Source organism: Manis javanica, chromosome 3, assembly GCF_040802235.1.
Source record: "Manis javanica isolate MJ-LG chromosome 3, MJ_LKY, whole genome shotgun sequence".
NCBI classification, from domain to species: Eukaryota; Metazoa; Chordata; class Mammalia; order Pholidota; family Manidae; genus Manis; species Manis javanica.
In genome coordinates, this window is record NC_133158.1 from 46,771,543 (window position 1) to 46,794,424 (window position 22,882).

The window sequence follows — 22,882 nt, forward strand, 5'->3', positions numbered from 1 at the left end:
TCTGCTATGGGTGGTTAAACAGGGCAGGTAACTTTTAGAATCCCTATTCAACTACAGATCACAAAGCCTAGATTTCTACCTTACAGTTATTTCCAAGCATTATTTCTAAATGGAGATAAAAGCACTTACCTTTTAGGACTGTTCGCAAATAAATTAGCACAATACCTGGCAGAGACTTGACTAACATTACTGCCTAACATTTCTCATGGTACTTTTTAGTTCATGAAACGTTTTTAAACACAACCCACTACATGCTCTCTGAACCCTATGAAGCAAAGTAGGTTTTGTACTTCCTATACTTTCACATGTGAGGCAGCTGAAGCACAGACTATCTAAAGCAGTGGGTCCCAGACTACTGACAGCTGCATACAATCACCAAGAGGCTTGTTAAAAATTCAGATTCAGAGGCTTAACCATCAAAACCACCAGAGGGTAGAGCCTGAACCTGTATTTTGAACAGGGCTTCAGGCAATTTTGATACATGGCTGAATTTAGGAACTTACGATAAAAACTCAGAGCCGAGAGCCCTGATGGTACTTAAGAAGGGATGTCCTTTTACTGGATAAGTTTACCAAAATGAACTACAGGCTAGGGCTACTCCTGTGGAAAACAGAGACATCGCTTGTAACTGGATTTGTACCTATGTGTTTCTCCAAACACAGAATGCCAACAAAATTAAATGACGCTTACCTGGCTTGTACTTCAAGGAGACAAAGGTCTAATCTGTTAGAGCTGGACAGTTTAATGTCTCTAATTAATTTCAAATCTTGTCTTTTGATATACTCAGGATTTTAACCCATCACTTGTCAAAATAATTCATTTTACTAATTACACAATTTTTTGCTCAACAAAAACTTAAGTAAAAAGCTTCCCCCAAACGTGTTCAAGAAAAACTAAACAGCTTCATCTATGCTATTTGTGGCAGACAGTCAGTTCCTTCTTCCATTATAGTTAAGCACATGACTATCCTGTCATTTTACACTTCCCAGTCTCCCTTGCAGCCTGGTATGGCATAAGACTAAGTTCCATGGACAGAACATGAAAAAAAAGTGTAGTGTGACACTTCTGGGCTCTACAACCTGGAGTGAACACTTTTCTGTCTCTGCCTTTCTGTGAGTTGGGGCAAGAACCAACACAATGCACCCTAAGGGACATTAAAGAAAAAACAGAAGAAATCTGTGCCTCAGAATGACCAGCTGAGACCGTCATCCCCACCAACCCTGCCACCGACCTCTAGACCATTCTGTGTGCCTAGAGGCACTGTACTGCTCAAACGCAGAACTTAACTGTGTGCCCTAACACACTACTGTTATGCAACAACTGGAATGAATTCCCTTTCACAAATGCATCACCTGAGGACATTTCTAATGTGTTCACAATATTTGATAATAAAGTTTGGGGTCCTGAAGGCTCTTAAAAGATCATCTATGGACTACTTTAAACCTCAAGTTTATAGACAAGGATACTGGGAGTCAAGGGAAATGGAAAAACGTGGCAGATAGGAAAAACACAGGACCCCATGACTCCTAACTTTCCAGCTCACTTTTCCTTCAACATCATGCTACAGACCAGAATCTAAACACAGAAAAGAAAGTACATTTTTCAAAATAACATTTGGATTAATTTCATTCACTGATTCAACAAATAACCTACCCCAGCACCTGCCAGTTGCCAAGCAATGTGTTTGCAGGTGAATGCAGATTTACAGGCCTTCAGTTTTCTGGCTGTACCATGCCTTTACCTCTTCTAAAGCCTGGACAAATTACACAGAAAACAAAACAAGTATAAAGTCATCAGCATTACTCTGAATGACTACAAGAAATACTCAAAATCAAATTCCAGGTGTCTCCTTTCCAGAAGGTAAAACACTGGAGACATCTCTTCCACTTCTCCCACACTGCCTCCCCACCCCCATGCCCAAAAACATTTTCAGTGCTACCCAGCCCAAAGCAAGAAGGAAGAGAGCAAACCCAGGCAACAGTGCTCCCCCTCCACGGAGGACAAGAGCACTGTGGCCCTGCCTTCCACCGCAGCCCTCCCCAACTTCCAACCCTGACTCCCACCAAAGGCCTACACCTTGCAGGAAGCAGAAGGGCAGGCCTTGCTCCTAGGTAAGACCAGAACACCTCCTTTCCTGTGGCGTGCAAGAGATCCGGGTGAGTTGTATGTTAACAAGTTGACGAACATGCAGAGTGTTTGCTAATACAAAGCTAAAAGGTTTCCAAATCCCAGAACAGTCCATTCTAACAGTGCTTTGTTCATAATGGTAGGATCAATCTGCTTGGATGGCAAAATGTCATCGTGTAAAATGCTCTCACCCTCTAGATATTTTTAAGGCTAATCCATTTAATGTAGGTAAAATCTTAGTATTTAAAAAACGTTATCCAAATCACATACTAAGTTCTCTCAAGATGCAGGAGGAGGTACAGATCCTGTGGGGCAGGTATTATGTCAGAATAATTCTCACAGGACAAAGTTCCTCAACCTTTTTTTCATCATTCCCATCCCCGAGGAGAAAACTTAAATTTCTCCTTAACGAGAATAAACATTAAGGAATAAGATTTTGTCAGGTAGGCCTGACTTTTGGAGAGCCACAAACCACTGTAATATCTAAGATTGTTTTTGCTCTCCCTTGCCCAAGAACAATTTTTCTTCCCTTGGGGCATGATATTACCCCTTAGAGAATGAACGTTATAGAGCCTGAAAATGTGATCTTTGAACTCGACATCACCCAGACCCTTAGAAGAAGCCTGGAGAGGCTATGTCTGAATCTGCATTTCTTAAGTAGCTTTCCAAAGGAGTCTGATGAATATGGTCTAAGAGTCACAATGTTTCTGACACTGTCACACCCAGCCTGGTAACAAGAGGACCTCAAGATGGAATCAAGAACTATTTAAACGAAATGAAAAACACTGTCACATGTACAGCATTAAGGAGAGATCTGTTTGGGGCAAGATCTCTTCTGGAGCTGCATTTAAAGATCTGAGTTTGTCTACTCTTCTTTCTCCTATGCAAAACCCAACTACAGGATTACTAGAGATATAACTGAGCTACGTTATAGATTGCCAACATGTAACCCAAAAGGAGATTCACATCACTTATTTCACAAAGTTTTAACAGGGTTTTTATCTAGTACTTTGGTACTTTAAGTGTAATTTGGAGCTGAGCATCCATAAAATATTATCTTTTTCCCTAACCCGAGATCTGTATGTATATGATCCCTAGCAACATTGGCAATACACTGTTACACTGAATTTGACAAATTATATTAATATTATACAGCTATTTGAATGTACTTACAGCAAAGTTAGGCATACAATTATACCACTGCATTATAAAATGAATAGGCCAATAAGATTAGACAATAAAAACAAAAAGTCTTTTTTCCTTTTTCCCCTTCAGAATAATACCTGGTTCACACGGTGGAGTGTTCCTTGGTGGCCCCAATACACCACCTTGGCAAGTGCCCACACCCGTACAGTCCCTTCTGCTTGGATCTGAACTGGCCTGCTAACATGCTTTTGGTGAGGACAACACCGAGCCAGTTCCAGGCATAAGCCTTCAGGCAGCCTGGCAGCTTCCACTGTTGGTACCTCCAGAATCCAGTCACCACGTACAAAGTCCAGTTCCGCAAGACCATGCTGTGAGAAAAGCCATGTGGAGGAAAAGGCCCCCGACACCACGTGTGTGTAAGAGAAAGTCAACCCAGGGTGTCCAGTGCCAGCGGATACCATGTGGAACAGCAGCACGCCCTGCCCGAACTGGAGAATGAAAATAGAACAGAGTACTGCTGCTTTAAGCCGAGTTCTGCCATGGTTCTTTAAATAGCTATAGATAAACCTCAACATTTTGTAAGCAAATAAACATGGAATAAAAATTACAATGTGCCTGGTTTGCAAAATGTTGGAAAGTAAACATTCTACATCTTCTGAAACACCCTATCTTCTTGAAGAACTTGAAAAGAGGCTGGTATTTCTGACACCTTACAGTCTATCAGCATACTCCTTTAACAATAACTCCCAACTCCTATAAGATGGTTAATACTGAGAAGGGAAGAGGGGGGTCAAGACTGCATCTCCAGACTGGAGATGTGTACACACCCACAAGCAAACAGTTTATTAAAGTTCAAGAAAAACTTGCGTACATGACCTGTTTCAGAATATGCCCACCTGACTAAGAATACAGAATGGAACTGGTTTGTATCCTTATGTAGAAGCAGTAAGAAACAATGAGGAAGTACTGTACCTGCTATTAGTAAATGACAACCATGGATAAGTCTTTATTAATGGATTCAAACACTTACCAAGAATATTACATATGCGCCAGGCATCCTGGATACCAGAAACAGTTCCTGCCCATAGCAGCTCACTTTAGTAAAGGCCCCAAATACAAATAATTTTATAAACACTACGCAGATTAAAGCTGGGCACAAAGTGAACACAAAACAGAATTAATGAGAACACAGAAGACAGAGCTACTCTTCCTACCCCACTCCTAACCCCTTCCAGGATGGTCAGGAAAGACTGAAAAGGAGATGACATCTGAGATAAGGTTATAGAAGACTTCCCCTAGAACCCAGCCAACAAGGGTTGGGATTTAAGCATTCTAATATTGGTTTCATTAGGGGCACATTAGTCTGCTTGTTCCCCAAATGTCTCTAGAATCTAAACCAAGGCTTGTCACATAATAAGGCACACACATTTGTTAGATTTAGTTTAACTCCTACAATTATGACCTTGGACAATTCACCTAGCATCATTCATAAAAGAGGAATACTGACTTACTTAGTTGCTTTGAGAATTAAGTAAGATACTATATATGACAGTATTTAGAAGTAACAGGCAACAAAGAATTTGGGTGGCAATATTACTTAAGAGAAACAGTATTTGTTTGTTTATTTAATGCATCAAGCATCTACTATATGCCAGGCTGTGTGCTCTATAGAAAATGTTATAGAAGCAGCAAATGTGCTCCAAAGGAAAGCTGAGGAGAAAGGAACAGAAGAACATACCACACATGGGGAAATGTAAGCTAGTTGGAATAGCTCTGCAGTGGAATAAATATAGCAGGTTTGCAGAAAACAGACTGGAAAGTAAGCTGGGGTCCACATATAAAGAAAAACTGAATACGTTAACAGACTTCATCTCTGTTCCATGGTTATGAGAATCGTGGAAGACTACAGGCGGCAGAATAGTACAATCAGGTGAGAACCACCAGCACTGCAGGAGGGGGGAAGGCTGACAGTGCAAAAAAAAACAAAAACAAACTAACTTGAAAAGAAACTGTTACCAACCCAGTAAGTACACATCCAACACAGTGATAATGCGTGGATTTATCTGTTTTCTCGCACATCTCCACTGAAAATCAAACTTACCTAAAATGAGTAAAAAAGTCAAAAATTAATAAAACAAGAAAGAAGACAGTGATGGACAAACAAGCTTTTAGACAATGGAAGAAGATGTAGAGTGTCGGCAGAGTCTGGAGAATGAAGGAAGCCACAGAACAGGTGCCTACACTTGGAAATGCCAAGGAAATATACTGCAAAATCAAGAAAGGCTAACTCAGGACACACATCCTCTGCGGCTCTTTCCACTGAGGGCCTGGGAACATCCACTCCCTGACAGCAGTGAGCATACCTAATGCTCAGATCTTGGTTTCTACATGCCATTCTCCATGAAAAAGAACGAGAGCTCTAGGCAAAGACTTCTTACACCTGACACCAAATGCACAACCCATAAAAGAAAAATTTACTTAGTTGGACTTCATCAAAATTTAAAACTTTTGTTCTGAAAAAGGCTGTTAAGAAGATAAAAAGATAGCTATAGACTTAAAGTATTTGCAGATCACATATCCAACAAAGACCTAGTATCCAGAATATATGAAGAACCCTCATTAACTCAACAGAAAAAAATCTAATCAGAAAATGGGCAAAAGATATGAACAGATATTTCACCAGAGATACAGATGGCAAATAAGCACATGAAAAGATGTTCAACATCATCAGTCATTAGGAAAATGCAAAGTAAAACCACAACAGGGTATCACTACACCTATTACAACAGCTAAATTAAAAATGGTGGAGAGGATGCTGAGAAACTGGATCCCTCACTACACTGATGATAGGAACATAAAGCAGTACAGACACTCGGAAAAAAATTCCGGCAGTTGCTTACAATACTCAGCATGCACTTACCATACGACCCAGCAATCACACTCTTAGGCACCTACCTCAGAGAATGGAAGACATAATGTTCACACAAAACCTGTACTATGTTCAAAGCAGTTTTATTTATATTATTACACAAAATATTGGAAACAAGCCAAATGTCCTTCAATGGATGAATGGCTGAACAAACTTGGCACATCAATACAATGGAATATACTACTCAGTAATTCAAAGAAATTAACTATTGATACATGCAGCAACACCAAATGGACCTCAAGAGTACTATACTTAGTGCAAAAGGTTGATCTCAAAGGGCTACATACTATATCATTCCACTCATATAACCTATTTGAATGACAAAACTACAGGCATGGAGAATAAACTAATGACTGCAAGGGGTAGGGGTGTTGGGAATACAGATAGCAAAATAGAGTTCTTTTAAAGTTCTGGAACAACTGTTACTGTGTGAGATACCTACACAAATGTATACATGAGATAGGTAAAGTTACAAAGAACACACACAAATGCAGGTTTAAAAAACAATGAAAACTGCATAAGGACTATAGTCTGTTAACAAAAATGTGCCATATATGTCGATTTCCTGACTTTGGTATTGTACTAGGGCTACATAAGACTTCCACCTTCAACACTGGATAAGCTGAGTGCAGGGGGGATTTGAGACTTTACACTACTTTTGCAACTTCTTGTCCATCTACAATTTTTTTTAAAGGATAATTAAAACAAAAACAAAAAAACAGTACTACATGGGAAAATGGCCAATTCCAATTCCAAGACCAAGAGAGAAGTTAAAATAAGCCTGGAAAGTGCTTAAAAAATGATGGAGGCATGACAAAAGGACACAGAAGCCAACTTGAAGGGGCTTCCCCTGGCAAATCTGGGACAAACATAGCATCAAAATAATTACAGTAATAGATTATAACCCACTGCGTAAAACAGAAAATCAGGTGTTCATAGTGATATAAAATGATTTAAAAGTCCGATTTCTAGTGAAAGATTTACAGTCTCAAAGTACTTCTACACAAAAATACTTATTCGTTACAAAGTGGGGGAAAGTTTTAAAATGGAGAAGCCTGAAGCACCGCTGTAATAAAGTGACCAAAATGAGCATTACGAGTAATGGGACAAACTGAAATCACACGCCACCTGTAACAGACACAATGATGCACTGCCCATCCCCCCAACCAAAATGTCCACACCTTATTCCTTAGAACCCATGAACATGTCACTTCACAGGGCAATGGCAAATTCAGGTTGCAGAGAACATGCAATTTGCTTATCAGATTACTTTAAAACAGATTATCCTGAATTATCCCAGCATGCCCAATGTAATCACAAATGTTCATGAAAATGAAAGGGGCCAGGGTGGGGGCAGTATGAAATGGGAACAGGCCCAAAGTTGTTGGCTTTGAAAATGAAGAAAACCAGAGGAGGACCCAGAGTGTGGACATCCTCTAAAGCTGGAAAAGGCAAAGACATTCTCTTGTAAAGCCTCCAAAAGGAATGCAGCCCTGCTGATACCATGATTCGAGCCCACTGAGATCCATTTTGGATTTCTGAGCTCTAGAACTATAATACAATACACAACTGTGTTTTTCACTCCACAAAATTTGTTGTAATTTGTTACTGCAGAAATAGAAAACCAATAATACACCACCTAACAGAATACAATGAGAAAATTACAGCATCACTTCTATATTCCTGCTAAGTTGCCCAACCTGTATCTAATATGAAGAAACATAAGGCAAACTCACACAGAGTCTGACTCCGCAACTGGCTTGTATTTTTCAAAAATATCAACATCCTAAGAGAAAGAACAGTTAAGAATCTGTTCAAGATCAAAAGAACTGAAAAGACATGACAACAAATGGCTAAGTGATCCTAGACTATCTTTTTCCTATAAAGAAGACCACTGGGGCAAATGCCAAAACTTAAATGGAATCTTATGGATCAGACAGCTGTAATGTACCAATGATAAATTCCTGCTTTTGATGGTTTATTGCTGTTATTCAAGATGTCCCTGTTTGTAGGCATTATGCAGTACAATATTTTTAAAAAATCAATATTCAAAAAATATTATGTTAACAACTTCCTCTCAAATTGATCAAGATATGACAGTTATTTTTATTATACCTTTTCTGAGTTCATTTCAATAGTAAATGAAGTTAAGGTAGTATTCCTACCTTTCTTGGCAGTCCAACCCCAAACAGCTGGCAACGACCATGTCCCCAAAGAGAACACAGGCATATTCCCTGGGGGAAATTGAGCAAAGAGTCTACACTCGGAGATGCCAAGCACAATAGAGATAGGTCTGCAGTACAAGGCTAAAAACACAGGAATTGAGTAAGAGCCTTTATACAGGACTGCCAGTCCCCCTCCCCAGTTCTGCTTGCAAAACACCAGCAACATTCCCTCTGCCCCAAGCAAGGGATTTACAGTCAGGCTACATCAACAATTGTGGAATAAAAGCCCTAGGAATACTCAGATTCATGCGCCCCTCAATCGCTACACTAAGCCTTCAGTGAGCGAACTTCACCCTCACAAAGAGCTCCCCACCATTAGTCTGATCATGCCTTACTCTTAAAAAAAGCCACCAGCTCAGGGATGGCCAAATAACTAAGGGACACTGCCAACGTCAAAGAAAGAAATCAAAACAGAAAAACAGGAATGCAGAGGAAAGTGAGACAATGCCATAAAGGGAAGGGGGGGGGGCATTTAACTATTATATGAATGTGCTTGAAGAGATAAAATAAGTGTGTTCATGAAGTAAAAATAAAATGCTAGTGAAAAAAGCACAGAACAAAAAGATACCCTGATGGAAGATAAAAGTTGAAAAATATCCCTGAGAAAGTTAAATAAACAAATAGAAAATAGGCAAGATAACAAAACTGTGTGTCACCTGAGAAGAACAGAGAAGAAATTATCACAGAAATTATACAAGAAAATTTCCCAGATGTAAAGAATACGTAGCTCCAAAGTAAAAGCATGGGTCCAACACAATGAAACCACCCAGGCCAAAGCACATCACTCCCAAACTCCAGAACACCAGAGATAAATAACAGATTCTTAAAACTTCCAGAAAGAAGAAAAACAAAATAAAAAACAGGTGGAGGATAATCAACTAACAAATCAATGGATCTATACAATGTTTTATGGCTGCTAATAGCACAATCAAATATTTTGTGCCTCCCAAAGGAAATGCACCACCCATGTAGTATTCTCCCCACTAATATACACATCCACACATAGAAAAAGAAGAAAAAAATGGAAACTTATCAAGCCTTTAGATCTTACTTGTAAGTACCAGGAAATACAAGGGATAGGGGAAAATGACACCATGGGCTGTAGAAAACAACCTCCAGGTTGTAGGAGGCTATAAGACGACAGTTTCTTCAACATAATCAAGGGAGAATGGGCAAGATAACAGCAGGACAAACAACAGATTAAGAGACAAGAGAGTTGTCAATGACAATTTATGAACTCCTGGATATTTGAAGAATTAGTTAACCTGTTAAAGGTATGACAACTGTATTTGGATTACAGTTTAGAAATTAATTCTTATCTTTTAGAGATACATACTGAAATACCAACATGCAAAATTGAATTTCTTGAGTTTGCTTGTAAAAACCCAAAGGGAGGAGAGAGAGGGATACTGATTTTTTTTTAATTGGCCATGAATTGATAAATGTTGAAGTTGGGTGATGGGTACGTGGGAGTTCATTATGTTCTCTAACTTGCCCATACTTTAGGATTTTTTTTTTTTGAGGGCATCTCTCATATTTATTGATCAAATGGTTGTTAACAACAATAAAATTTCGTATAGGGGACTCAATGCACAATCATTAATCAACCCCAAGCCTAATTCTCAACAGTCTCCAATCTTCTGAAACATCACGAACAAGTTCTTATATGGTGAACAAGTTCTTACATAGTGAATAAGTTCTTACATGGTGAACAGTGCAAGGGCAGTCATATCACAGAAACTTTCGGTTTTGATGACGCATCATGAACTATAAACAATCAAGTCAGATATGATTGTTTGATTTTTATACTTGATTTATATGTGAATCCCACATTTCTCCCTTATTATTATTATTATTTTTTAATAAAATGCTGTAGTAGGTAGATGCAAGATAAAGGTAGAAAACATAATTTAGTGCTGTAAGAAGGCAAATGTAGATGATCAGGTGTGTGCCTATAGACTAAGTATTAATCCAAGCTAGACAAGGGCAACAAAACAACTTTAGGATTGTTTTAATGGAATCCAGATACAAATTATATCTGCTATATATGATAAAGCTAGAAGACCATGAAGCAATATATTCAGAGTTCTCGGTAAAAATTATATTCAAACTACAATTCCGTATCAAGTTAAAACTTTTAATGAAGAGGGAAAGAAGATTAAAGCTATTTTCAGACAATGTCTCAAAAAATTAACTCTCAGGAAGTACTGAAAAGTTGTGCTCCAGCAAAATGAAGGACAAAAACAGGAAAGATAAAGGTCAGCGAACCAGGAAACAGGAGATTCAAACCTGTTGAAGATAGGCAAAAGGAAGTCTATCCGACCCAGAAAGGAAGAATTTCATATAGTTTGATGAAAGGTGCCCTAAGAAGGTTCTGGGGGAGAAGGGAAAAAAAGTGGGGGGACAGGACTAGTTATCTGATATGTGTGTGCAGAAAACTGTATTAGGAGGCTATAGGAAGGCATGGGAAAACTCAGTCAGAAGTACCTAGAAAACAAAACAAAAGGAGATACAAGATGAGTGTAAATTTCAGGAAAAACAAAATTATACAAAGGAAAGAAATGTAACCAGAGTATACAATTTGGCTTAACAGGGAACAAGGCTTATGTGGTCATAATTAAACACTTAATATGTTTAAGAAAAAAATTATTAACCATAATGGATAGGTGGAAGAAGAAAAGTATAAGGCGGGTGGTTCAAAGTTAAATATTCAGCTACCTTAATAGAACGTCAACAGAAGCTAATTTTGTTTGGAACTCATTTACACACTCACCCCACTGAGGCAGGTAATCAGAGAAAGAGTGACTAATTGGTCTAAACATAATCCCACTTCCCTTTCTAGTGAGTGTTTCAGAAACATCACATAACCCAGGAGAGAAGTCTGCCAAAGAGTTTCTGGGCAATGTTACCACATTCTTATACATGTACAAGAAAAATCATTTCTCTTCTTCCTCTGGACTGTTGTGTCTGGATACAACTCCTGAAATGGCTACAGCCACCTTACTAATCTGAAGATGTAGCCAGCCAATGACTAAAGGGTAAGAAGGAAAAACTGGGGCCCTGAAGACATTACTGTGTCACTGTATCAATTAGCGCCAGCGCCCATCCTTCCTCTGGACTTCCAACAAACTCTTACCTGAAGCCAGTTTGAGTCAGGGTCTCAATACCTGCATCCAAAAGCATCCTGACACAATAAGCATAATTTTAGAAAGAGAGAGTTAAATAGTAAAAGAAACAGTTAAGAGTTGAGGTAAAAATGATTACCTATGGAGCAGAGCTCGCCAGCGAGTGTGCATGGCACACACTGCCACTAATGGTTCAGATGTGTCAAGATCCCCTAAAGACCTGAGGTCAACCAGGAGGCTTTTTCCATTTTGTCCATGTAGACCCTAAGATGAAAAAGTTTGGAAAGCACTGCTCCAAGGAGCAGGACTACGAGTAGTGAGGGGTTTACCTGAGAACAGTGTTTTCCCCATTGTAAGCCTTTCTGCAGTACTCTACTTTGATTTATATGCATGGTAAAACTAAAAATTCTTAAAAAGTTATTGCATCAAGCAAAAAAAAGTCTACAGATCTGATCTATAGAGAGGTCATTGACAGTGATATACAGAGAAAACAGTTGAAGACTATCAGAATCAAAACTCAAGGGGACTAGCTAGAAAGAATGGGTTTGAAAATGACAGAAGAGGAACAGTTACAGGAGTCAAAGACTATATACATGTTTCTTCTCTGGGGCCACAACTACTCAATCACCCAATGTGAAAACACAAAATTACTGCTGTGCAGTACACTGGCTGCACTATTGCTGTTGCAAAAAACTCTTCTAGTTCTAAAAGTAATTCAACTTGGGAAGATGAGATACAGAATGAAGTTATTACCACAAACCCTTCATTCAGCCAAGTATTAAGGGCTAAGCAAGGTTCTCATCCTAGACACACAATGCACAAAATATACATGGTTCCTGCTCTCATGGAACTAATCTGGTATTTACTAGAACATATTCCACAGAAGCAATGCAGAATAACAACTAAGAGTGAGGGCTGAGCCTGGTTTGAATCCTATCTTAGCAATCACTAGGGAAAAGTATTTCATCTCTAAATCGACATTTTATCATCTACTAAATACACATAATCTAACTAGGTTGTGGTTATGTGTATGCTTATAAAATGTTTAAAGCAAGCTTAATAAAGACTGTCCTTACTATGTTAATAATAGGTGAGGAGAGGGTTCCCTATAATATGCTAACATGAGTTATTTACCTCCAAGAAGTTAACTTTCTCCAAGGTTATTTCCTTCATATCATCCCATCTCAAGGAGTGGTCTGCAGAGCACATTCATGGTGAAAAGATGCTCCCGTGTACCCTGCTTCTAATCCACTAGGACTCATTTTTATTACTGTGTCCTCATCCCTTCAGCCTCAAAAAAATATATAGCATTCAGTCTGCAAACCTTTTTAATCAGTTACAAGACTATCATGCTTCAGTGTCCTCGGCTAGACCACGACCATCCGAGAAACAGAAGGATTATCTTTTAGACTGATTGCTCCAGGGCCTGAAAAAGCATAGTATGGTAACACTAAAAATGCTTTCTTAAAGAAACAATGCATGTGTTTTAAGCTCATTCTTTCAGTCATTCAGCAAACATTTATGGAGTCGTCTATGTGCTAGGCTCTGAAGATACATCAGTGAACAAACAGATACAACCCTTTACTCTCAAGCAACTTAGTCTAAAGAAAGCGGATAAAAACTAAGTAAATAAATAAATAACCAATTAGCTATAAAATTAAGGTAGAACAAGTATAAAACACTGAAAAGAAAAAGTTCAGGGTGTTTTGAAACCTAAACCTAGACTGGAGGGAGGGGGAGTCAAAAAGGAGTCAGGGAAGGCTTCCCTGAATTTATGACAACTAAACTGAGACCAAAAAGATGAGTAGGGGTGAGAAAGAGAACATCCTAAGCACTTCATATGTATTCACTTACTCTTCACAACACTATAGTCAGTATCCCCATCATATGTAGACAGGGATACTGAGGCTCAAGAAAGTCTACATAGCTGGGAAATGGCAGGGCTCGGACTCAAAGCCAGATACAGATCACATTCCACAGAATGCCTCTTTACCGTCACACAATACTGCTTGTGACAGGGAGATTCTAAGGTGACTCCCATTACATGGCCTCCTGCTGTTCATGTCCTTGTGTAGACCCTTCTCCTTGACCTGTGATTTGCTTTTAATCAAGAGAATACAGGAAAAGTGATAGGATGCCACTGCCATGACCATGACATGTTAAGATTGTGCATCTGTCTTTCAAAGAGGCTCTTTCCTTCACTGACTTGAGAAAGTAAGTGGCCATGTTGGAAAGGATCACACAAGGTACTGAGGGCAGACACCAGCAGATAGGCAGCAAGAAACTGACGTATACAGGGAACTGAATTCTACCAAACACTATATGAGTTTAGAAGTGATCTATCCCGTCAAGCATCAAATGAGACCACAGCTCCAGCCAACACCTTGACTAAGACCCTAAAGCAGAGGACCTAACTGTTCCCAGACATCTGACCCTCACAAACTGTGATATCATACCTGTATGTATTTTAGGCTTTTAACTTTGTGGTACTATTGTTAAATATCAAGAAATAACACACTGTTGCATAATAAAGTTCTTCCACCATATCCTGGTGCTTTGCTGAAATACTGATTTTCAACTACTCTTAACTGTAAACATCAGCTAACTTCAGGTAGCAGCTACAATTTAAAGCAAAATTCATGTACCAAGACGTCAACATTAACCACAATCTGACCTGAGTTTTATAGTAGCCATTTTAACAACTTTGTCTGATTACATTATCTCTGTCATTTCCATCTGTTAACTGAGTTTTCTGTCTTCAAATTTACTAATCTTTTCTTCTCTGACTAATGTGCCATTAAAGCCCTCCACCGTATTTTTCATCTCATACCTTAGTTTTCACCTCTGAAAATTTAATTTGGGTCTTTTTCATACCTTTCATGTCTCTGCCTAACTTTTTGAACATATGGAATACAGTTATAACAACTGCTTTAATGTCCTTTCCTGTTAATTCTAATACTTGTCATTGAGATCCTAATTATATTATTGACTGCTTCTTCACATATTTAATAATTTGGATTGGATGCTGAACGTTTTACATTATAGACTGTTTAGTTTTGTTATATTTCTTTAGAAAGTGTTGAGCTTTGTAATGGTAGGCAGTTACTTTACTTTCAGATTAGTTGCTCCTTTTGAGGTGTGTTTTTAAGCTTTTATTCAGACACATCTATAACAGACTTTACTTTAGTACTAGTTAAGCCCCACTATTAAGACATGGCCCTTCTGGAGTCTTCGACAAATCTGGCATTGAATGAGACATTTCCACTCTGGCCACAAAGTACTCAGGTATTTCCCAGCCATTCGTGAGGTCTGAGAATTGTTCTTACGGAACTTTTACTGCACAGCTCCCTTCTCTCCAGAACTCTGCTCCTCAAAATAGAACCACCTTGGGTCTCCCCAAACTCCAATCTGTTTCCCCAACTCTTTGAGGCCACATAGCTCTATCTGGTAATTCCCCTCTCCCTACACTGAGATCTACAAATTATCTGCAGACAGAAAGCTGGGACATCAGAGGGCTCACCTGTTTTATTTCCCATCTGTCAGGGATCACAGTTTTCTACACCACCTATTTCATCCAGTTTCCTAGCTGTTTATGTGGGAGGGTAAATTCAGAATGTAAAAAGCAGAAGTCATAGCTCTTGACCCTGATCTTAAAGTAAATATTTTATAAGCTATAACTGCTAACTATACACCCTCACATCATCCCATCTTTATTTTCATCACGGCATTTATCACTTTGTCATTATGGTCTTTGCTTTCTTGCTTACTCTACCTTTTACAATAGAATGTAAGCTCTGAGAGCACAGGAATCTTGTCCATCTTGCCACTCTTCTATCTCCAATTCCTACCATGTATCCTAGCCATAAGTTGGCACACAAATTCAGAAAATTCACTGAGTCAATAAGTAAACTGTTTTATAAGTATTTCACTTATTATATACTGTGAACTCTTCCCATTAGTAAATTTTAATCTAGATACAGGTAACCCTGACCCGGGGGAGTTCCTTAGAACTGTCTATTATCTTAATTAGCATCACCTACCTTAGTTGCAAACAAAAGAAACTCTGGCATTGTTGAAACTGAAAAGGAAGTTATTAAAGCATATTAAGCAATTCGCAGGAAGGACCAACTAGAAAGCTACATAATCAAGAACACCCAAAATTCAAACCACAGACCTGGTCCACTGGCAACAAGGCAAGGCTCAGTCACTGCAACTTGCACAGACACCACTGACACTGCCAACTAAATGCTCCAACTGCATCTCGGTCATTGCCTGCCTGTGTAAAACAGACACAGCTGCCAAACCCTTGCACTTCATTCAGGACACAGATTCTACAAAGTGCCTGCTTCTGCAAGTCACTTGCTTCTGAGGTCACATGATTGCATCCTAACTCCAAAAGATGCAGAAAAAGTGAGGAACTGGCTTTCAAAATGAAAGATTTCTACCTCCTACCAAATGTAAAGAATTCCCCATAGAAAGCTGTAAGATGTTTTTGTTTATTACCCAAATGACTGAACCAGAGGCACAAGACATCAACAGCTACTAGAACTTTCATGGATTATAGAAACACAGTTTCCCTTTTCTCTCTACATGTTTAACTTTAAGGGCACTTGACTGTTCACTGGGTTTTTGATTATCTAGAGGCAGCATCCGCAATCTGGTATGATTAATCATAAGCAAATTTACTTCCCTGAATCTCAGTTTTCTATTTTATAAAACAGAAATACTACCAACTAGCAGGGTTGATGAGAGTATTAAAATAACAAATAATGAGTATATACAGTGCCTGGCCCCTAGCAGGCAATCAATTAATAGTAGCTACTGTTATTAAATAACAGCTTATTTTTAAGAGGAGAAACTCACTGATTTACATGAACATCTTTTCTTAAAAATCTGTTAACAGGTTGAAGATCCAAGTTTCTATTTTGCCTTCCTATTACCTATTATCCACCTCACCCCTATGTTACCAGAGATAAAGCAACAAGTAGCTTCAAGTGGCTTAACATGTTGCCACCAAAAACCAAGTTCAAGAAATAAATGGACGGATGAGTGAATGGACAAGTCATATTTCCTCTTCATTTCTCTCCAGTGAGTTCTGACTATACTGAAAAGCTTCATGAGGGCAGGGTCATGTATGTCCATGTGACTCACTATTATGTCCCAAAGGCCTAGCATGGGGCCAGGCAGGCACTGAGAGACCTTCAATAAAATCTGAGTATTCGTTTTCCTGAATATTTACTACAGAATGGTCACTAAAATAGGTTTCAGAATGATCTAAAAACAAATCCCTTATAAGCTTTTAAAAAGCTCATTCATTTGACAAGCTCAACAACTTCAATAATTTTCTAGCTATAAGACTCATTCTTTTGGAAATCCATCCATACTCTCATCATTCTCCTTGTTCTGCCATCCAAATTTGAAGCAGAAAAGCCAAAGGGCATCCAAACAAACCTCTTTCTTTGCTGTTCCGTCACTTTTTAAATGAAGTCAAAGCTAAAGCTTATTTTACATGTGAACCTGACAGCTACTGCTAATGCTGGACTGAAGTCCAGGTATAACAGTTGAATGAAGCTCACTTTGTGAGCTAGGAATCATGAAGAACATCCAGGCTGATTCCCTCCACAACTTAAAACCACTCAAAATGACCACCAAGGACTGTACCTATTTCAGTAACTACTAAAATTATGTACTCCTTTAACAAAGGCAGTCTTTCCACTCCATATTTCCAACACTTACTTTCTAACACGTAGTAGGTATTTCATATGCATTTGTTAAGTGTCTTGCCAATGGGTTTCAGCCCCCAGCAAGTTTACTATGGATTCAGTGTGACGAAAGAAAATGACAGTAGAATGTTCTTGGGGTGAAAGGGTTATACCCAGCTTTATTTCCAGGCGGGAGGTCAGTCACTAGAATCCTGTTCACTCAGAGCGAGTCTGCAGGCAGCAAGCTGGTCTCTGTCTCTGGGCGTCTCAGCCCACCAAGGCCATCCTTTGGGCCTCTGTCCTCGGTGCTGCCACCACTCCAGCCTCTGCTCTCCTGCAGCCTTGCAGCTGTGCCACCGTTATCACCCAGAGCACTGGGCGGAACTCTTTACATAGAGTCAATAGCAATGCATTGCCCACACATGTGTAGTGAGTCAGCCAACCAGGGCCAGGTGAGAATCCTGGCCACAGGAACTTTAATTTTATCCACATTATATTAATCTTGTGAGTTAAAAAGTTTGTCTTTTTCTGGCTATCTTTAAAAAGATAGAAGTGCTTAAGTGACTGCAGTGGGGTGTGGGGCAAACTTAATAATATGGGTGAATGTTGTAACCACAATGTAGATCATGTGAAACCTCCATAAGATTGTTTATCAGTGATACCTTAAAAAAAAAAGATAGGAGTTCTTAGAGAGAACTCCTTATTCTTGTAAAAGGACAGGGAATTCTTGTTCATCGATTTGCTCTAATCCTTCTACCATTTCTGCCAAGTCTATCAAAGTTTCCTTATTCCTTGGCCTTTCCTAAATGAACACAACCTTTACCACCTTCAAATATCTGCATCTTTTTCTGTGTCAGCAAAGAGTCTCCTCCAAGCTGTCTCCCACGAATCCTCAAACTCCTGTCTTCAATTTCTTCCCGCTGTATTGCTGACTCTATCTAATACTGCTGAGTAACTTGGGCCTTTAAGCCAATTCTTTGGTAAATTTACCTAGCTTTATTGGCATCTTGAACTGTACCACAGAATCATTATAGGGAGATTCAAAAAGTGCAATGAGATTGTAAAATACTCAATGAAATCCTAATAATTTTCTCATCATTGCGATCCTGAAATACTTTTAAGAAACAATCTTTTGTACCACAAAAGTATGTCTCTCAATAATGAATGTGTTTGATATAAAGATGAAGTAAAAAGCATCACTGTGATGACAGTTGTTCTTTTCAAGGAGAAATGATCAAATCAGAACAGATTTTTCAGCAGGCAGTACTTGTCTTAAGGAATGGAGCCCTATTTATATCCAAATAAACTTTAATTCAAAATTTACTGTCAAAATGAGACAAAAATTTTGACTTCAAAAAAGCAGTATCAAAAGTTATTCAATTTCATGGACTCCCATGTTCCTCCCGTTAATGAAAATGTGCATCTACTCTAGACTGAGGCCGTAAGCCTACTGGAGAGACTTTTAAAGCCACCCCAGAACCTAACTTCCTTGATGACATAAACAGTGCTGCCTCTGTTTTAGCACTGATTCCCAAGGCTCTAACTCCATGCTTGGCATTAGTAGGCACTCAATAAATAATTCTACCCACCTCACAAGATTAATGTTTTTTAGACAATTTGTCTCACAATAAGGATTCATGTGAAAATAAACACAGTATGACACTTTTTGGGAAAATACTAAGTCACTCAGAATAAATTAAACTCTCACATGTTCAACTACTCTATTACTTTTCAAACCATGTATTACAACACAATCTTCCTTTCCAGATTCACAGCTTCTAACACTGCCTTCTCCCACTGTCCCATTTTTTAGCTCATCTTTAATAGTGCTACAAATTATTTCCACCTGTTCCCTAACGGGAGGTTTGAACTACAATAATAATTCTATCTTCCGTTCTTCAGCCATTCCTTCAGGTCCTCAGCAGGAAATATTCTCAGTGGTCCCTATTAAGCCAATAATTCCACTCCTATAACCTTGTACTATACTGCCACCAAAGTTTAATAACTCTCCTTTCTAACCCCCAACACTTGGCCACATTGCCATCTGAATCCAGAACACTCACTCTGTTCTGCTGAAAATTAAGCAATCAAGAATTTTTTAAGGTGTTTCAAACTTGGCTCTCCCACCTGTGTTCTACTTTCTCCCCTCTTCTTATTCTTTGTGCCTTGCATACCTGGAGTGGGCCTGCCTTTCTGGCCCTACTGACAGTGTCACCTCCCCAACCCACAGAGATTTGTCATCACTGCCCTGCTGAAAAACGTTCAATTACTCCAAATCTCTCTTTTTTAAGATCGCTCTACTTTCTCACTGCAATTATCCCCATCCCTCCCCCAGCATAATACACACAGACTTATACCTCAGCCACATGACTCTCATTCTCCAATGTCACCCTTTACCCTAGGCTGCCCACATGACCTCCTCCAGGTGACTATGGATTCCCAGGTTCCACTGCGAAAGACTTAATCCATTCTTCAAGCCCGGGATCAGTCCCACCTCCCCTACAAGGCATGGTTAAATTCCCAGAATGTCTTCCTTCCCTGTATTCTTCTAGTTCCTTGTATGTCAATTCCTCTATTAGCAGCCCTGGTCTTACCTGTGGCAGTTTTGCCTGTGTATAAAAACTATCTCATACTTAACCAAAGGTTAGGTAACCAAATCTTAATTCACTTCTCTAGTCAAAGCTTCTACCCCCATAATTCACATCTCTTTCAGAGGACAAATGTTTACTCAACTGAAGAGGAACAAGAATCTCCTTCTAAATTTATCAAAACATTTACAATTATAAGCATTTACAATTTATCAAAACATCAGTCTTCTTTCAACAGAATAAGGAAATACAAGAAAATCAAGTAATATTTTAACTACATATCTGACAGTGATTTTTTTTTAAGTACAAGACGTAGTACAACTTAAAATGTTCAAACTCACTCATAATGAAAATGCAAACCCAAACAACTAAATATCGCTGTTTACCTATTAAATCTCACTAACAATAGTTTTGGAAGGCTTGGAAGGAATTCTTTTTGGAAGAATTTGGCAATACACACTCAAATGTGCCTGTACCTGGTGACCCAGGAATTACCCTATGTGCCCTATGGCTGGCACTCACAGAACACCATTACATGTACAAGGGTATACACTGCAGCACTGTTTAAAATACCAAAAATATGAGAACTCCCTAACATGGAATACTTCCCAACCATTAAAAATAAACTATAGCTGATATGTGAATATTTGTTACATCAAGAAGTGCAGTTGCAAAACCGTGTGCTTAGCATGATCCCATCTGCTTTTGATTTTAAGTGCATCGACACTGTATACCTATAAATCGCAGTCTATGCACTTTTAAAAATTAATAAATGGGATAAAAAACATACAGCTTTGGAACACAAACATATAATAAATGTCATATATAATTATACATATATATGCATAGGACATTTCTGATAGGAAAAACTGAACAGATAATAGTTGTGGAGCATGGTGGTCAGCAATGTGATCTGACACCATTCTACAGGGCTTGATCTTTTTTAAAAAAACATACATATATATATTACTTGTTGACATCTAAAAACTAAAATTCTCTAGGTTTATTAGAATTATAGTTTGTTAAGACTGCCCAAATAGGAGCACTGGACAGCTGATAAAACATTTAAAAAAGGCACTTCTTCTACAACAGTTAATCAAACCCAGCAAGTCCTCAGCAAAACTTTCCACAGTCCCATTACCAACATTCTCTTAGTGATAGGAGGCCAGCAAGTATCAGTCAAATGCTACCAATCTCTGGCCACCAAAAAAGCTTCCACAAACCTTTCCAGGACTATCCTGCAAGCTGACATTTCTCCAACATGCCCTTCCTTTTATGCTCAACCAAGGGCACAGGCGCCCTGTTCTTCCCTCCCCTTCCCAAAAAAAGCTGTCTTATTAGAGGTGCTAATCTCCCATGTTTAAAATGGCAGCCCGCTAATTGATAAAAATAAAATGTTAACCTGATAACGGATAAAAGATATTCCTCTGGGAATATTTCCCTTTTAAAATTAGGGAAACCAGCTCTTACCTGGTTCTAAATAAATGAATTCAACAGTGGGAACAGCAAGCAAACCAGATGAGAAAGTAAGTAGGAACTCGGGGGCTTCCTCCTCATCACTCCAAGTGAGCACCCACCTGTCATCTACCCTAATGCTGTAGATACATCACCCTACCCACTACAGCATGAATGGACACTAACAACACCTTATTTAAAACCTCAACTCCCCACCTTTAAATGTTCACTTGACTTAACTCACACTATTTTCCTATGAAGCTAAAAGGACAATTAAGCCAACCATTCACTCATTACCAATGAGCTCATACATAAAAAGCAACACATTTGAGAATTACAGCTATCCCTATAAAATCCCAATGCAGTTGGTACTCCATCCTGTCTCCTCTTGTAGAAAGAACAAAGAACCAGGAGTCAGGAAATCTTACATTAATGCCAGGTCTGCTTATTGTCAGGCACCCCTTAGTCATTTAGTTTCTTTGTATCCATTTCCTTTTCTAAAATGAAGGAGATGAACCAATTGCAACGTTTCTCAAAATACTTCTAGTGCATCAGGATTACCTGGAGTCCTAATTAGGAACGCAGATTCCAGAGGATCACCCCAAATCCAAAGAAGAAGTATCTGAGCATGGGAATCCCACAACTTTGACAAGTTCTCCAGAAACCTGTTGGGAGAAACTTTAGCTTCTCAAGTCTCTACTAGATCTAGTAACACTAGATATTAAGTTCAAAGGAATCTTAGGACTTCCTCTTTTTTCAAACCACAGAAATTAAAGAGAAGAGAGTGAGTAGTTCATCTGTTTTTAAACAGCACCTTCATCCTCCCTGCAGCTTCAATGACTCAAACTTTACTGAAAACCTGACAAGGTACAAGTGTTCTGCTAGTATTCTAGTACTGCTAAGGCTATGAGCAGGAACAGTATGGTCTAGGAAACTACTGCAACTAAATCCAAAAACTGAGATTCCAAAATACTATCTACATACAATACAATCACAGCAATCAAGAGTCATGTTTCTGTCAGAAAAAACTGTGGATAAAATAAAGATCCAAAATTTTTTTTACTACTAAAAGTTTAGCTACGTTTTTTCTATTTTTAATATATACAGGTATATATTGCATATACTGAATACTGATTATCTATTTGAATTTGCACACCATAGTTCAAAAGATTAATGACCAAATACAGAAAATAAAACTTATTAATGCAATAAGCTGTCTTTTCAAAGTTTATTTCTTCTAAGTTTCTTCCAAAATTTTAAAGAGTGACAGGCAGTGCTTATCTTCTTCAGTAGAGATTTTCAAACAGCCACCCTATTAAAGGCACAAATCCCAGCCTCCTTTGCAGCTAAATGAGGTCACCAAAGTTCTGACCAACAGGTAAATAAGTCATGTATGCAACTTTCAGGTTTTTCTTTAGAGGGAGAGGATGTGCCTTCCCCACATGTTGTTCCTGGACCATCGATGTGATGGCGAGCTACCTTGGACTATGCAGAAAACGGTGTCTTCTTAAACACAGGAAAGCCAGACAGAAGAAACCAAGGTGCCCTATACCATGGAGCCACCATATCAGCCCTGGACTGTTTA

At 38.8% G+C, this 22,882-nt stretch overlaps 1 protein-coding gene across 14 annotated transcripts in view; it reads right to left on the bottom strand.

Moving 5' to 3' along the window:
• Nucleotides 1–22,882, bottom strand: part of DYRK1A (dual specificity tyrosine phosphorylation regulated kinase 1A) — a 151,488-nt gene that overhangs the window by 121,705 nt on the left and 6,901 nt on the right. For 4 of the 14 annotated variants that reach the window (XM_073231355.1, XM_073231350.1, XM_073231346.1 and 1 more), the window contains exon 2: nt 1,654–1,753. The exons of the other annotated variants lie outside the window; for them this stretch is intronic. The gene's annotated coding sequence lies outside the window, so the exon portion shown is untranslated. The remainder of the gene's footprint in view (nt 1–1,653; nt 1,754–22,882) is intronic. 14 annotated transcript variants of the gene reach the window in all.